Source organism: Molothrus aeneus, chromosome 2 (genome assembly GCF_037042795.1).
Source record: "Molothrus aeneus isolate 106 chromosome 2, BPBGC_Maene_1.0, whole genome shotgun sequence".
NCBI classification, from domain to species: Eukaryota; Metazoa; Chordata; class Aves; order Passeriformes; family Icteridae; genus Molothrus; species Molothrus aeneus.
This window is the reverse complement of record NC_089647.1, coordinates 114,992,907-115,009,620: the sequence shown is the minus strand read 5'-3', so window position 1 is coordinate 115,009,620 and position 16,714 is coordinate 114,992,907. Positions and strand designations below refer to the sequence as shown.

Genomic DNA, 16,714 nt, shown 5'->3' with positions numbered 1-16,714 from the left:
GGCTTATGCCATGCCAGGCAAAAATGTCCCTGATTTCACAGAATCCCAGAATGACTTGGGTTGGAAAAGGCTTTAAAGCCCATCCAGATCACCCCTGCCATGGCAGGGACACCTCCCACTGTCCCAGGCTGCTCCAGCCCTTGTGTCCAGCCTGGCCTTGGGCACTGCCAGGGATCCAGGGCTGGAATTCCATGCCAGCCCTGCCCACCCTGCCAGGGAACAATTCCTCATTGCCAAGATCCCATCCAGCCCTGCCCTCTGGCAGTTTAAAACCATTCCCCCCTTGTCCTGTCACTCTTTGTCCATACAAAAAGTCCCTCTTCCTCCTTTTTAAAACCTCCTTTGGACACTGGAAGGGGCTCTAAGCTCAGCCCAAAGCTTCTCCTGTGCAGGTGAACAATCCCAGCTGTGCCAGCCTTTCCTCCCAGCAGAGCTGCTCCATCCCTCTGCCCATCCTGGAGCCTCCTCTGGGCTCTCTGCAGCAGCTCCAGCTCCTCCCTGGGCTGGGCCCAGGCCTGGGGCAGCTCTGCAGGTGGGGAATCACCTGAGACAGGGGCACAATCCCAATCCCAATCCCAATCCCAATCCCAATCCCAATCCCAATCCCAATCCCTTTCCTGCTGCTCTCCCCTCCCTGGATGCAGCCCAGGATTTTGATGGATTTTGGGACTCCCAGCACTCACTGGTGGCTCCTGTCCAGTTTTTCACCCCAAGTCCTTCCCCTCATTTCTGCTCTCAGTGAATTCTCCTTCCTGGCTGGGATTGCCCTGACCCAGGAGCAGCTCCTGGCACTGGGAATTCTGGAACTCCACCAGGTTCTCCTGGGCCACTTCTCAAATCTCCGCTGCCTTTCCCAGGTGCACACGAGAGCCTGTGCATTCCCACAGAAACCCAACCACCCTCCAAGGAGAAATAAAACCAATCCCTGCCAATGGAATGCACCTTCCCAAGGATCCCCACGTGGCTGTGGGACTTTGATACTGAACAGAAGCACAGGATCTGGGCAGAACATCCCCCAGCCCACAGCTGCCACACAGAGGGATCATCTCTGCTGCCCCCATCCTGCCCAGGCAGGTCCAACCCCATCCCAGAAATTCCCTATCATCCCACTGGAGATTTTGCTGCTTTGAAGGATTGGCTGCTGAACCAAACAGGGTTTTGCTGTGCTGAAAGAGCCGGGGTTGTAGGATGGATTTAATTCAGTGAAGTGTCAGCCTCTTGATGAATTGGATAAATGTTACCAGATAAAGCTGCTTGTTTTATTTTTTGTTTTATTAAACAGCAACATGGCCGAGCAGTAAAAACCTGACACCATTTTGATATGGTTTATGCTGCTGCATGGAAAAAGCCTTTTATGAGTGTTGTTTAAAGCAGATAAGGAATTGAATGTGCTAAACACATGGGCAGAACAATCCCTCCAAACCAGCTTAACTGGGGTGATCAGGAGCAGATCCTCACTGGTGTCTGCTGGTTTTTAATGACATACTTGTCAACATGTAACCTTAGAATGCAGACACCATGGTAACAGTTTTAACACAGTCTCTTTAAAGAGAATAATTGTGTGAAGCACAAATAGAAACATCTTGACTCTTGTAGTCTTTTAATCCACTTAGAGAAATGCTTTTCAATCCATCAAGCAGCGTTTTCTGGATCTTGTTGAACATCTGTCTTGGAATTACTTGGAATAAAAGTCTGAGCAGGTCCACCCACGCTGTGTTTGCTGTGGCCCTTAAAAGGAGAATTTAGATGTAATACTTTGATATTAGATTTGAGCTGAAGAACACCAGACAGAAAGAATTATGATATTCACTTGGTTATATAATAATAATAAACCATGTTGGAGCTGTTCCTGTGCCCTGAAATACCCAAGCATGAGCATAATTTTAGTTGTGAGTGGCTCCAGTGCTTGGGATCTTGTGAAATTCCTACACTGAGGGGCAGGGATGGACTCTGTGCATTCCAACACACCCAGAGTGAGTTACACTGACGGAACCATGGAATGGGTTGGGTTGGAAGGGACCTTAAAGATCACCCAGTGCCACCCCTGCCATGGCAGGGACACCTCCCACTGTCCCAGGCTGCTCCAATGTCGCCAGTGTCCAGCCTGGCCTTGGGCACTGCCAGGGATCCAGGGCTGGAATTCCATGCCAGCCCTGCCCACCCTGCCAGGGAACAATTCCTCATTGCCAAGATCCCATCCCAGCCCTCCTTCAGTTTAAGACCAGTCCCTCTCATCCTGCTGATGCCTTAAGTTTTAGTTTTTATATTTCCCAGATTTTGTATTAGTATATAACTCTGAACTTCATGTGAAGTGTTAGCAAGCTCTCCTCACAGTTCAGTCACACAAAACAATCCTTTTCCAGGCCCAAAAAGCACAAACAGCAGCAAATTGAGGAGAGCAATCTGGGAGGATGGGGCTGCATAACCTGGAGCTGTAATTGGACAATTAACCCCAATATGGAAATGGACCAAAACCTGTAAGAGTGAGAAAACTCCTGACCCGGGGTCCATCTTGGGTCCATCCTGTGTCCATTTTGTGACCATTTTGCTTAATTTTGGGTGTAGCCCCAGCTGGGTCTTGTCCTGCCCAAGGTGGATCCTTTAAAGGCCTTTTAATAAATCCCTGCTTTATTCCTTTAACTCTGCCCAGCCTCTGTCACGGACATATTTTTTGAAAAATATTTTTATTAGGATTTTTCTCTTGAGAAACTGAAAAGTTTCAAAAACTAAATGTAAGCAATAATTATCTGCTGCTGTGGAATGCAACGAGTGCATTTTTTATTAGTTTCATGTAGTAGTTTTTAATTAATAGTTAATTATAGCTTAATTGTTTTAAACTCTCTAGTTAGTTACAAGATTTTATTATCATTCCTTTTTAATTTTTTTAAGCTTTCTGATGAAATCATTCCTCTTTCTTTAATATCATTTTCTTTTAATATAATGTGTATCATAAAAGAACAAATATACCTTCTGAAACACGGAATCAAGATCCTCATCTCTTTCCCCGTCCTAAAAGCCCTGCAAGCACCAGCACCAGCCTCTGTTCCAGGCTCCCTCTCAAGGCATCACTGTCCCTCCACTTCCATGGAAATTCCCTCCGCAGCTCTCCTGGAGCCCCTGCAGGCCCTGGAGGGCTCCGAGCTCTCCCCTCCAGGCTGAACCCCCAGCTCCACCTCAGGCGCTGTTTGTTCCCCTGACCCCGCAGAAATTCCATTCCCCTGCTGAAATCCTGGGAAAATGCAGCAGAAATCGCCTTTACCGTGCTGTTTGCTCTCTGTTAGTTAAATTATGGCTCAGCTTTTAGCAGCAACAACACCAATGGCAACGTTTGCTGCGTCTTGGATGCTCGTCTGCTCCGGAGATTTTCTGCTTAACACATTAAAAGCGGGTAAAGAAATAATTTATTTTATTTAATTCTAAAAAATCCTGTGTTTCACTTAAGGGAATTAGTGCCTTAAGCAATAAACACAGCTATGCAATAAATGGCATATGTGGGATCTATTAACCCAAGCGCTTGACTCTGCCATCTGAATAATCCCCTTTTAGAGTTGCAGTTTGAAAAGTCTCTATGTAAATGATTGCTCAGAGAGTTTATTTAAAAAAAAAAAAGAAATTGAAATAGATCTGACAGCACTGGGGTTTTGTGATGTTGTTGGGCTAAGTTTTGATCCCCTCAAATTTCATTTTCCTGCCCTCAGAAAAATTATTGGGAGTGTGAGATTGTGTCTTGAATTGTCAGACACTCAAAGCTCCTGCACCATCTATTTCTAGTTTATATGGCCAAGGCAGCTCAAAAGTGCTTCTAACTCACCTTTCCTGTGTCTCTGCCATTAATTTTGCAAAAATGATTGATTTTGTACATTTAATAAATCCAAAGAGAGAGAATAATTCCCATTCTAGAACTGCAGCAATGGCTTACAGTGATCAGGACAATATGATCTCCATGATTCAGATAGGAATAAATTCAGCCCTAAATAAGAAATATTTTACTATTTTCCCATATCTTTTATATCTCTCTGTATAAAATGCAATACAAGACACCCTAATCTAAATTTAAAAACTATGATGTCAAACACTCCTTAGCTAAGAGCACCCTCAATTATACCCAGAAAATTAATTGGCTGGATTTGTCCTTTTCTTCCCTTAAATGCCTTAATGGATAAGAAAGAATTTTCCAGCACTCCACAAAAAAAAAAAAAAGCAAAAATCAAATGAGCAGGGATTATAGCAACAAGCATCAATGTTAATTCAGAAATGGATTAACAATTACAGATTTGAAGTCCATTAGCATTGATCCTCAGCACGAAATAGTTGTGATCAATAAGCTAATCTGTAAATTTGATTAATTGAGTAAATCCTGTTTACTAAAGTATTCCATCATCTACAAATAGAAGGAGGTGAAAATCCTGCTTTTAGCAAAAAACAAATTTCAGAGCTGTCGTATCAATGGAAAATTCTCTCGTTCCAGATTGTGCTGTCCAATCAGGGAGACCAAAACTTCACAAGTTTCACAATAAACATTTATTTTTAAATAAATAAAAACTCTCAACCCCAAAAAACCCCACAGAAATGGGTGGATGGATGTCACAGAAAAGGGCCTGACACTAAAGGAAATAAAAAACACAGAACAGGGCAACAACCTCTTAAGATTTTGAATTTTGGGCTGGTTTTTTTTCCCCTAAGAGCTTGTCCATCCAAGTTGTACTGCTAGACAGGAAAGGGAAATAGGAAAAATTGCTGGAAATGTATCCTCACACCTATTTAAGTCTATTTACTCTAGGAATTGTATCAAGACAACTCCACTGGCTAAAAATAATAAATCCTGCCCCTGACTGACAGCTTTAAATAGGGCAAAGCTTCAGCTCAAACCTTGGTGTGGAAGGTGAGAGCTGAAAGTGTCAGTGAGTGCTGCTAATTAACAGCAACTGCAGCATGGAAATAACAGGGAGTGAAATATTGGATTTAATTTTTTTTTGAAAAAGGAGATTTAATGAAGAATAATTTAACTTTTTTTTTTTTCCCTAGGTGTAGGTTTCAAAAACTGTGCTAAGTTAAAAGGAAGCAGATTTTGATTTTTACCTGCAATTTTAAAGTTTTCTGATGAAAGTTGATATGGTTTCACTTCAAAAATAATGAAATTATGATCTTACTGAAAGCAGTTAAAAGAACAGCACTAATATAAGGAAAATTTAAAAATCTCCGTTTACTTCACACAGAAATGGAGAAATATTGAAATTCTTTTGTTTTGGGAGAAAATTTTGATTTTTCTATGCACTTGATTTTTCCATGCACTTGATTTTTCCATGCTCTTGATTTTTCCATGCAATCATTTCTACAAACCCCCAAATAATGGAACTGACAGGCCTTGGAACACAACAGATCCCACACTCTGAAAATCCAGTTAAAAAAAAAACCCTGTCATGATATTTGAGATCCTCAAAATCAGGAATAAATGGAAAAATGATCCTTTGTCATTCTTCTCATGAAAAGAAACCTGTTTGAACAGCAAAGCTTAATAGGACCTGACATAAATAAATACAATATTCAGCTCTAATTCCATTCACAGCTGAAGTTTTCCAAAATTTTGGGATGTTCCAGCAGCCACCTGCACTCAGGGAAGCCACAGAGTCAACCCCATCTGGTTTTGGCAAGTGGATTATTCTTCCAAGCAACTTCTCAAATATTTAACCAATTTTTGACTTAAAAAAAAAAAAAGCCCAAATTTAATTTTTGGCTTAAAAAAAAAAATTTAAAAATTTAATTTTTGGCTTTAAAAAACCCCCTAAATTTAATTTTTAAAGACAATCTTTATGGGACGTTCCATTTTCAGCGCAATTCGAGGAGCTGGAAGCTTTCAAACTTCCTCCAAGATTTCTGGTAAAAACTGGGGCTGAACCTTTTCCCCTGACTCTTGCTCTCCCCAAAATGACATTTTCATGTCCCCCACTCCCCCCAGCCAGGCGGGGCCGTGTGAGAACAGCGCAGAACGAGGAGATCAGCAGAGGTCAGAGCTGCAGCACTGGTGGGGATTCCTACCCATGGCCAGAGCTGTTTTCTCAGCTCAAAAGTGTAATTTTAGGGAAATCTGGGAGTCAGCTGCAATCAGGGGCGTTTTGTCAAGGTGCATAATGAATGCTGCTGTTTTCCATCCATGAAACCATGGAATTCCAGACAGACAGGGAGACTTTCTGCTCCCTACACTCAAAATTGCTGCTCAGTCCCTCTACACCATTTTCTCTTTTTTTTTTTTTCCCCCTAAAAAAGCAGCATATAAATTTTAAAAAAAAAGTTAATTACCTCCTAAAAAAGCAGATCTGTCTGAAGCCATAATGTAAATATATCTCTTTTTGATGTAGTTCACCATCTCCCAGCTTTTAAAAATAATATTTAAGCTAATGGTTGGCTCTGAAGGAAAAGAAAGTTCACGTTATGAGCTGATGTCAGCTGATGTGATGCATTTGTAAATCCAAAAAGGCAACTCGGTTTCAATGGGAATTCAATAAATCAGAGTCATTATCAACATTTTTCATAATCAAAACTTTTCATAGCAGACAAATAAGAACAGGAATAGCTTTAAATGTGGCCTAACCTTGTTTGGCTGTTCCTCGCTGCCAAAATTCCCAAGTAAAAGTATTTAATGTGTATAATTAAAGAGTTTTATGTGTATAATTCAAGATTTTGGTGATTTTTTTTGTGCCACAGGGAGCTGAGCATTGCCACTTGGTATTGGAAATATGAATGATCAATAACACTGTTACTGTAAAGGAAACCTGTAAACAATCTCATCTAAAAAAAAAAGAAAAAATCCGTCCTTGTCACATTATTTCAAATTTAGCAGGTTCCAGTTTTGGGAATTTTTCTGGCAACAACCTTATTTTTGAACATTAAAATAATTCCTGCACCCTAAATAATTTTAGAACTCTCAAACCTGCGTTCAATAATTTTTTTCCTTTAAGTATGAAACAGGTTAAATTCCTCTTCAGTGCTCAGAGAAGCCAGAGGTGAAGAAAATGAAGTATATTTAAATATGTACATTTAAAAAAAATATATATATATATATAAATTAAAGTATACAAATGTATGTATTTTGTGTAAAATAATCTAGATAAATATATAAAATTTAATCTTAAAATATAACATCTGTAATATATTATATAGTTTTATAAATAAATGTATAAATAGATAATAAGGGCATGAATATTTATATAATTTGCTATATTTATATATTTGACAATAAATAAAATATGTAAAACATATTGTATAGTTAAAATTATATTTTACAAATATATATAAAAATATAGAAATATAAAAATATAAAATATAAAATATAAAATATAAAAATATAAAATATAAAATATGATGACCCTGGCAGGATTTTTAGTGACCTACATGATGCTCACAGTGATTTTCTCACTGTTTCTCATCTGTACAAAGAGGTGTCTGAGAGCATCAATAATTCTAAATGATTTATGAGTAATCTAAAAAAAATGAAAACTTCAATATAAAAAAATCTGATTAACCTTCAGGATTAATGGAGGAGAAGGTGAATGGATAATTATTTGATCTAAAGGACATTTACAGTGTTTTATATTTTTAAAAAATGTGAAATTGTTGAGTTAGAATTTGGCTAATCCTCAGAGTGGGATCACTTGTTGATGGTGTTTATCAAAGGAGTTTAATAATCAGAAATAAATTCCCTTAAAAAGGCAAAAAATAGAAAAAAAAACCCCAAAGAAAAGAGGAATTTACTCTGTGAATGTTTCCCTTTGGCATCAGCACAGCCCAAGTTTCCATCTCTCGATGGCTTTGTGCAAACCCAGCAAGGAAACGCTGGATAAACCTTTGTGGAATTCCAAAGGATATTTCTGTGTGCTGTCCCCTGCTTTAAAACCTGATGATCTTCACAGAAAACTGACATTTCAAATGAATTTCATGATGAATTCACAGGTGTCAGATTCACTTCAAATTCAAAATATCAACCCAGTAATTCCTGGGAGTGAGTCTGAATTTCCTGAGGATTTGTCCCCCAGAAAAAGCTCCAACTAAAAGTAAAGCAGCACTTTGCAAAACCACACAGAACTCAAGGCTTTTCAAAAAATCCTTGGAGTTTTCACAGCAGAAGTATTTCCAGTCTTACTTGAGGTATAAGCATGATTTACTTGACAATTTGGATTAAATTTAGATTTGCCCAGTACAAACTAGAAGGCTGAAAAGCCCAGCAAGTTGAAAAAGGCAGCTTTTTCCAATGAAACAATGAAAATAAAATTGGTTTAAAAGCTGAACTGCACATATTTTCCATAGAGAGTACTAAGCTGTCCCCTCTGAAAAGATATTTTAATTAGGAAGGAGAGACACTGGAAATGACTTAAAGAAGTAAAAAATGAGCCTCTCTATCAGCTGCTTTCCATAATGATATTCTGTGTTTTTACATTTGTCTAGAGAAGTAATGAAAAAATGCCTCCCCTGCAATCAATCAAATCTATTTCTTTTTGGCATCTTTAGAGAAAACCTGTTTCATTCCTACCCCCGTGATTTCATAAAAAATAGGAAATAAGCTGGTTTGTATTTTGGGCTTGGAAGGAAAAGGGGACTTAAAAAACTCGGAGTTTTTTATAGAAGTAGTGGTTCATCTGCACAGTCATTGCAGCAACTGAACTTGGAAAATGTTTCTGTGAAAAATGAACTTCTATAAAAAACAACACACAGCAGAACATCCTTGAGAATAAATAACACATTATTCAACTCTCATCCTAATTTCCTACAGGCAAATCTTCTCTTCAGGGAAGAGAAGATGCAAAAAGTTCCTTTAATTCCCTTTTTAGAAGCCAGAAACCCAAGTGGGAGAGTGAAGGGCTCTGATAATTGGTGGCCCTTGTGTGGAAAAGGCAACCCCAGACTGTTTTCTGTTCTGGATGGAATTCCCAGAGCAGCTGGGGCTGCCCCTGCATCCCTGGCAGTGCCCAAGGCCAGGCTGGGCACTGGGGACAGTGGGAGGTGTCCCTGCCATGGCAGGGGTGGCACTGGGTGATTTTTAAGATCCCTTCCAACCCCAACCATTCCCTGATTCCTGAAATGTGAGTCAGACTCTTGCTCTGCAGAGTTTGATAACATCAATCCAAGCAGTAATTCAACATTTCAGGCAGCACATGTCTGAATAACACAGATTTATTTCACAGTTTTACTGCAGCATCATCAGGACCCTTTTTTTTTTTCCTAAAATTCCTCCCTCTGGAAGCAAATCCTACAGCACTGTCCAAAGGATGGAGCTAAAATCCATTTATTTTCACAAACTCTGACACAGTGGTCACCTCCCAGCTTTGAAAGGGCACAAAAGGGGTGACTGTGGAAAGCTGCTGGGCTTTGGAGAGGCTGCTCTGGGATCCAGCAGAACATTCCCAAGAGGATTCCCCCCTCTGGAACAGGGGCTGCTCCTCTGCCACTCACTTCTCTCCAGAGAAATCCACTTGGAAACTGAGTGGAAACTTCACTGGAGGCTCTGCCCAAGCCTCCCTGCTCCAGTTGCATTTTCCATATTCCATTTTAGAAAGCAGGAGGCAAAGAAGAGCTCCCAAACTGCACAATAGTTTGTTTAACAGGAAAAGCTCTGGAGGCTGGCAGCCCTCCTGAGCCCCTGTCAGAACAATCCCCTGCAAGCAGGGCTGTGTAAACTCAGCAAGCAGACAGGTTTTTGTGTTCCCAACAAATGGAAACTATGTCCTATAAAAGAACTTTAATGGGCAAATGACACTGGATTTTCTTTTTTTGGTTTGTTTTTTTTTTTTTTTCCTGCAGCAGCAGCAGGGTTTGAGATTTTCTTCCTTTTTGCCTTTTTTTCCACTCGGAACACACATTTTATCATGAACCTGAGCAGCACAAATGGACAAACCCCATCAAAAGCTTCAGCTGCACTCAGTATTTCATATTATTTGGTGATGTATCAGCTCTGCAAAGCTTTTTATTTTTTTTTTTTTTAGGACTTCACAGAGGAAAAAAAAAAACCTCTTACCTTCGGTGGAAAAACTTTCCCCCTCACAAAAGAGATGTTGTAGAATTTATGAAAACAAAAGTGCCAATAAGATTTTGCTTTAATACCCCAGGGAGAAACCTGATCATCTGCACCAGTAAGAAAAAAAGATGCCTGCACGAGGTGCTCTACTAATTACAGCTGCTTTGGTGGGCAATATCCCTGGTGAAACAGATGTTAGGGACCTATTAACAAAAGTTTTTCAAACATCTGCTTACAATTTGAAGGCAATTGTAAATACAGCACAGAAGGTCAATTGGGCTCATTAAGGTCTATGTGCAAATCTACTGCTGCAGGTTTCTTTTTAGCTAATACTGACTTTTTTTAACACAGGAAATAGAGTTTAATAGCAACTTGTGTCAATTTTGATTGTGATTTCATACAACAACAAACAACAATCGCATGCCTTGTGCTTCACCAAATAACCCATTTTCCTTCCTCTTTTTCCTCTCTACCTACAGCACACTGCCACGGTTCTGTGAGGTAAAGGAAGGGTTAGAAATTGGGCAATTACAGAGAAATGATTGATTTTACTTTTAAACACCAATTATGGATCTTGATAGGAAATCTTCAGTTGTTGAACCAAAGAAAAATGAGTTTTGATTACAACACACGGTTATGAGAGGAAAATTATTCTTTCAAGTGTCAGAACAAAACACAGATGTTCAGCAGGGCTGAAACACTGGAAATCATGGAATGGTTTGGGCTGGAAGGGACCTTAAAGCCCATCCAGTGCCATGGCAGGGACACCTCCCACTGTCCCAGGCTGCTCCAGCCCCAGTGTCCAACCTGGCCTTGGGCACTGCCAGGGATCCAGGGGCAGCCACAGCTGCTCTGGGCATCCCCACCCTCCCAGGGAAGGATTTTTTCCCAAGATCCCACCCAGCCCTGCCCTCTGGCATTGGGAGCCATTCCCTGGGTCCTGGCACTGCCAAAGGGAGAGGGACTGAGGCAAAATCCAGGTCTCCAAGGGATTTTTCCAAGTTCACAGGACAATGCACCAGGCCAGGAATGGGATGGGCCAAAACCACAACAGCCATGGCACGAGGTTTGTCTGGTGTGAGGATTGGGCAAAGGATGGGAAAAGTGCTCAGAGGGGAGAAGAAATCACAGGTTCAAACAGAAAAGCAGCCAGAGAATCCCAGAATCCCAGAGTGGTTTGGGTTGGGAGGGATTTTAGGGATCACCCAGTGCCAGCCCTGCCATGGCAGGGACACCTCCCACTGTCCCAGGCTGCTCCAGCCCCAGTGTCCAACCTGGCCTTGGGCACTGCCAGGGATCTGGGGCAGCCCCAGCTGCTCTGGGAATTCCATCCCAGCCCCTCCCAGGGAACAATTCCTGCCCAATATCCCACCCAGCCCTGCCCTTTGTCAGTTTAAATCCCTCTCTGCCAGGCTTCCTCCAACTGGAACCACACAGGAACAATTTTCTGAGGAACTGCTCCAGAGAATTTCCCCTGATGCTGGACCCAGCAGCTGCACTCAGGACCTGCCAAGCTTCTGCTGCAGATTTTAATCAGCATTCCAATAATCAGGAATACCAACCTGAGCTGGGGTTTGCAGCACTGCTTCCACTGGAAGAGATGCAGTGAAGTTGGTGTCTTGAGTCACAGCTTGAGTAAAGCAGGGTGGATTCTCCATCCCTGGAGGTGTCCAAGGCCAGGCTTGGAGCAACCTGGGACAGTGGGAGGTGCTGGGGTTGGAATGGGATGATCTTGGAGTTCCTTCCAACCCCAACCACTCTGGGGTTTATTCAATGATTCTGATGAGGTCTCTTCCAGCCCAAAGCATTCCCTGATTTTATCATATCTGTATTAAACCAGATCTGCCCCTCTGTGCAAGGGCCCAACCATGAGCAACCTGCAGCTCAAGAGATTCCTGAACCACTTCCTTTGCATTCCCAAGAACCTGTGTCCCACCTGGAACTGTACCAGTTAAACAGGGAAAAAACTCCTTTAACACAAGCCTGAGAGATTCTGACATACAGAACGTGTATTTATGAAAAGCAGAAGGAAAAATGCTCTGATGTGGAAAAAATCACAGGCTTAAAATCCCAGCCTTCATCTCTACAATAAACTTCATAAATGTGATGGCAAATGCCGATCTATACAAAATCAAAATTAATGATTGTGGAAAAAAATATTTATGAGCATTTTAAGAATCACTAATTTCTGAACCTATCACTACCTGTTAGAATTCACTACAAGAAAATTGATGATTCTGCAGCAATTAAAAGCTTCAGAATATTGTGGCTCACACCAAATGTGGAAAAATTCTACTTTAAGGAATTTGCTGCAAATTTTAAAGAAAACACATCTTAGGAAATAAACACTGAACAGCACCTTCTACTGTCAGTAGTGGTTCCCAGATGAAATTATTAAAAATACATTTGGTATAACAGAGATGAAAGTGTGAAAGTTGTAAGAAGTTCTTGCTATGTGTGACCTTGAAGCTGTGTTCATGCAGATCTGAATAAGGAATATGAGTCCTCCTTGGCCAAACAACAGCTAAATCTGAAAGCAAACACCAGAGCTTGCACACAACATCCCATCAATAAAGACCTGGCCTCACCCAGCCTGGCCCAACATTGCCTGCTTTAAAAACTTACCACCCTCTCCATCTTCTCCCCCACTAAAAAGGATATTTTCAATGACTTTATGACAGCTTTTCCAAGCCATTTCTCCTTCAGCCAGCAACTGGAAGAGCCTGACTGGACTGTGGATTTCTGTATTTCTTGTAAAGGAGGTTGGTGATTTCATTTTGCAGGGCTGAGGAGTCTGGAGATTATCATGGATAAGCTGTAAATGAAACTTCCTGATTTTTTGGGGTTTTATCTTCGAGTTCAACTTAGCTGAGCAGGATATCATTAACTGAGATTGAACAGGTAGTAGAATTAACATTATTCTTTGTTTTTAAAAACCTACATCTCCGTTGTGGCAATTCCAGAGACTCCAGGTCCATTCAGACCCAGAAAGAGAAAAGATTGGTGACAGAAATTACCCCATCTCCAACCTTCCCCTCAGAATTCAGGCCCTTTATGGCACAAAACTGATTTTACTGCTCTGACCTGCTTTTACTGCACTGATCTGGGTATTTTTCTTGCCTGAGGAAGTGAGAAGAGAGGGAAAGGAGTAATATTTCATCATGAAAACAGAACTAGGAGCACCTACACATAAGGACTTAGGAGAGAAGTAAAACTATCATTACCACTTCCACCAGCTTTTAAAATTTCCCATTTAAGTACTGATTCCACTTCACTTATGCAGCTTAAATCAGGATGCCAAAGGAGGAGAAGTCCTTACATTTTATTAGGAGTTAAATGAAAAACGTGTCCCTTCCTTACATCACTTATATTCTTTGGATAGTACTCAGTACCAGTTAATTAAAAACAATTAAAAAAAAAAAAAAGGCATTTACTTCCAAATCAATTCCCAGAAATCCCAGAGAAACTGGGTGTGGGAAATGCAAGGATCTCCCCAGAAAAAAAAAAAAACCAAAAAACCAAAATGCAGCACAAAGGTAACTCTGATGATGAAAGGATTTGCTCCAAGCCTAGGAGGACATAAAAGATGAAGTTCTACAAAGGCCATTAAGTATTCAGCAGCTCACTGCAAATTACACTAAGCACTTGGTGAAGAAATACTTGGCAGATGTCAGCAGTAAGGAAGCCAAACATGTTCCTTGCACTGAAGGATAATGTAACTACAGAGAGGGTTTGTTTTGGAACCATTTCCACAGCCCAAAAATCATCTGGCAAGGCTGGGTTTACCAAGGAAGAAACAAGAGAGAGCCACGACTGCTTATGTGACAAATCCACATTTCTGCCATTTCCATACTCTGTGTCACTCCTGAAACAAGATATCACCCACCAACTTGGATCAGAAAACATTAAATTCTAAGAGAGACTGCAGCAGAACTTTGAAAACTCAAATATTTGTGTAACCTCTTGTTTTCACAAGTGTTGTACAAACACCACTGAGGACACACCACCACTTTGTACAGTTCAAACCTTCCATCTTTTGGGCTCTGCTACTCCACTCCTATCTTCTGCACTTGGGAACTGCATTCCTAAGTGGGACTCACAAAGTTAAACCAGGACCTAACCCAGGGAAACTGAGGGATTATTTCCCCTTCTCCATCTCCACACACCCTTCCAGTTCTGAGAAAGGATGATTGGACATTTAATGTTATAATTAATGCACCGTTAGGTTCCATTTGAGGAAAACTATGCTTAAAGATGAGACAGGAATATATCCTTGGCAGAACTGACCAGGCAGATAAATTATTTCCCCATGTGGGCATTTTTGATGAGGAATCTTTTTATTTGCTCTTCTCTTGCTGTTCTACACATGGATGTTTTTCCCCCCTTCTCTCCTCTCAGCAAGGCACCATTTGCATCAGCACACATCTAATAGGAACTAAATCAACAGATTTAAATCAGAGGGTTCATCAGAAAGCCATAACACAGATTTGCTCTGCCTCAAATTCTTGAAATAAATGCCTGAATTTTTAAATGAAGTTGTCCAGGGCTGTCACCCACACAGGCACCAGTTTTCATGCAGCTTACTGAGACGTGGAGTGAAAATGCCACTGACTTTTATTATTTTTACCATTTGAAAACAGCGTGGCTCCAATCCAAGTCAAAGAAATCATCTGGACAGCTCTGCTCCTCTGGTAATTACATGGTTGTGAGAGTGGCAGCTTCTTGAATAAAACTTCACAATGAGGAGTTATCTGGAACTAATGCAAGTAAGGCAAATTCCTACTGGGATTTAGAAGCACAGGATGGTTTGGAAAGGACTTAAAGCTCACCCAGTGCCACCCCTGCCATGGCAGGGACCCCTCCCACTGTCCCAGGCTGCTCCAGCCCCAGTGTCCAGCCTGGCCTTGGGCACTGCCAGGGATCCAGGGCTGGAATTCCATGCCAGCCCTGCCCACCCTGCCAGGGAACAATTCCTCATTGCCAAGGTCCCATCCAGCCCTGCCCTCTGGCACTGGCAGCCATTCCCTGGGTGCTGTCCCTGCAGTTCTGATGAAGTGTCCCTCTCCAGAATCCCTGGAGCCTCTTCAGACCCTGGAAAGCTGCTCTGAGATGTCCTCACCTCTTCTTCTCCAATATCACAGAATTCCCAGAATCCCTGGGTTGGAAGAGACCTTCAAGGCCATCGAGTTCAGCCCAGCCCCAGCCCCTCAACTCAACCCTGGCACCCAGTGCCACATCCAGGCTTTGTTAAACACACCCAGGCATGGGGACTCCACCACCTCCCCGGGCAGCCATTCCAGAACTTTCTCACCCTTGCTGGAAAAACCTTTTCCCTGCTCTCCAGCCTGGATTTCCCTTGGTGCAGCTCGAGGCTGTGTGCTCTTGTCTTCAAACCTCTGCACCACCTCACAGACATGGGAGAGACAAAGAGCAGCTACAACTGGACTGCTTGAAAAATCACAGACACTTGGGGATGATGGAAGAAAAGGAAAAAAGAAGATGAGGCCCTTCCCCCTCATTCTCCTGTCCCTATAGGACACAGAGTCCTCCACTCCCAGCTGTTCCAATTCAGTTCAAATTTCCCTGCACAAACCCATGTGAGAACAAGAAAACTGAGCTCACCTCAGCTGGAAGCTCCACTCTTGCTGAGGCTGCCTGAAATCAAAGCACTGAAATTCTCTGAACCATCAGGTGCCTCCCAGGCAGGCACTCAAATTCAGAAGGTCGTGCAAAGACAGAATCCTGGGGTCATGAGAGCTGGAAAAAACCTCTGCAGGGTCACCACATCCAACCTGTGACTGCTCAAACAACTGAGGTGAAAATACAGCCCAGGAGTCTCCACTGGGGAAGGATCTGCAGCATCCCAAACAAAAATCAGCTTTTCCTGAGCAATACAGTTCATTCAAGAGGATAAAAACAGTTTTAATTTGAAATGTCTGACCTTGTCCTACGGCAGAGCAGCTGAAATTCTCAGAAGCTGCTCAGACAGAACTCAGCACCATCAGTTCTGTGTGTTTACCCACAAAAAGGCACCTGGCTGTACCTGACATTAAATAGGTTTTCTGTTCAGTAACTGCTTTTCCCAGAGAATCAAACTGGTGGTTCCCTTGGAAATTTTTTTATTTTTTTATTATGGAAAGTGCTTCAAAATGGTGGCCCTACATGTGACATTGATTCCTAAAAAAGGACACTGTTTAAGTCACATTAAACAAACAAGAGTTGTCACACATCAACCTTTCAATTGTCTGCCAGGAGCAGCAGAGCCTGGGAAGGAAATGTTGCATCTCTACTCTGATAAATAACTGAGTAATTGATTCACTATTAGAGATTAATTTTTACAAATTATTAATCACAATAATTTTGATATTGTACAGTTTGTAATCACTTTTAACAGCTTTTCATACAGTATAATTTGGACTGTGTAACTTGTATTTTCAGAACATCATTTATATATGGTGTTTTAGTTTGTGGACAATGGGATAAATATATTATGGCTTTGGACAATATTAAAATATGTTTTGTACATTTAACTTTTGCAGAAGTAGCTGCAACTGTAAAATAATAACTAATGCTTTTGCTTTTGTAACTAACTGACAATAAAAACAACTCTAAAATATTTACAAAATAACTAATGCAATCTGTATGATTAAAAAGAGATGTGATCAATAACTATCAACTAGTAAAATCACAAAACCAAAAAATGTTGCA

At 41.3% G+C, this 16,714-nt stretch overlaps 1 protein-coding gene across 1 annotated transcript in view; it reads right to left on the bottom strand.

The window, feature by feature from the left end:
• The window catches only part of HLCS (holocarboxylase synthetase), a 136,443-nt gene that overhangs the window by 56,061 nt on the left and 63,668 nt on the right, over positions 1–16,714 (bottom strand). The window lies entirely within an intron of this gene.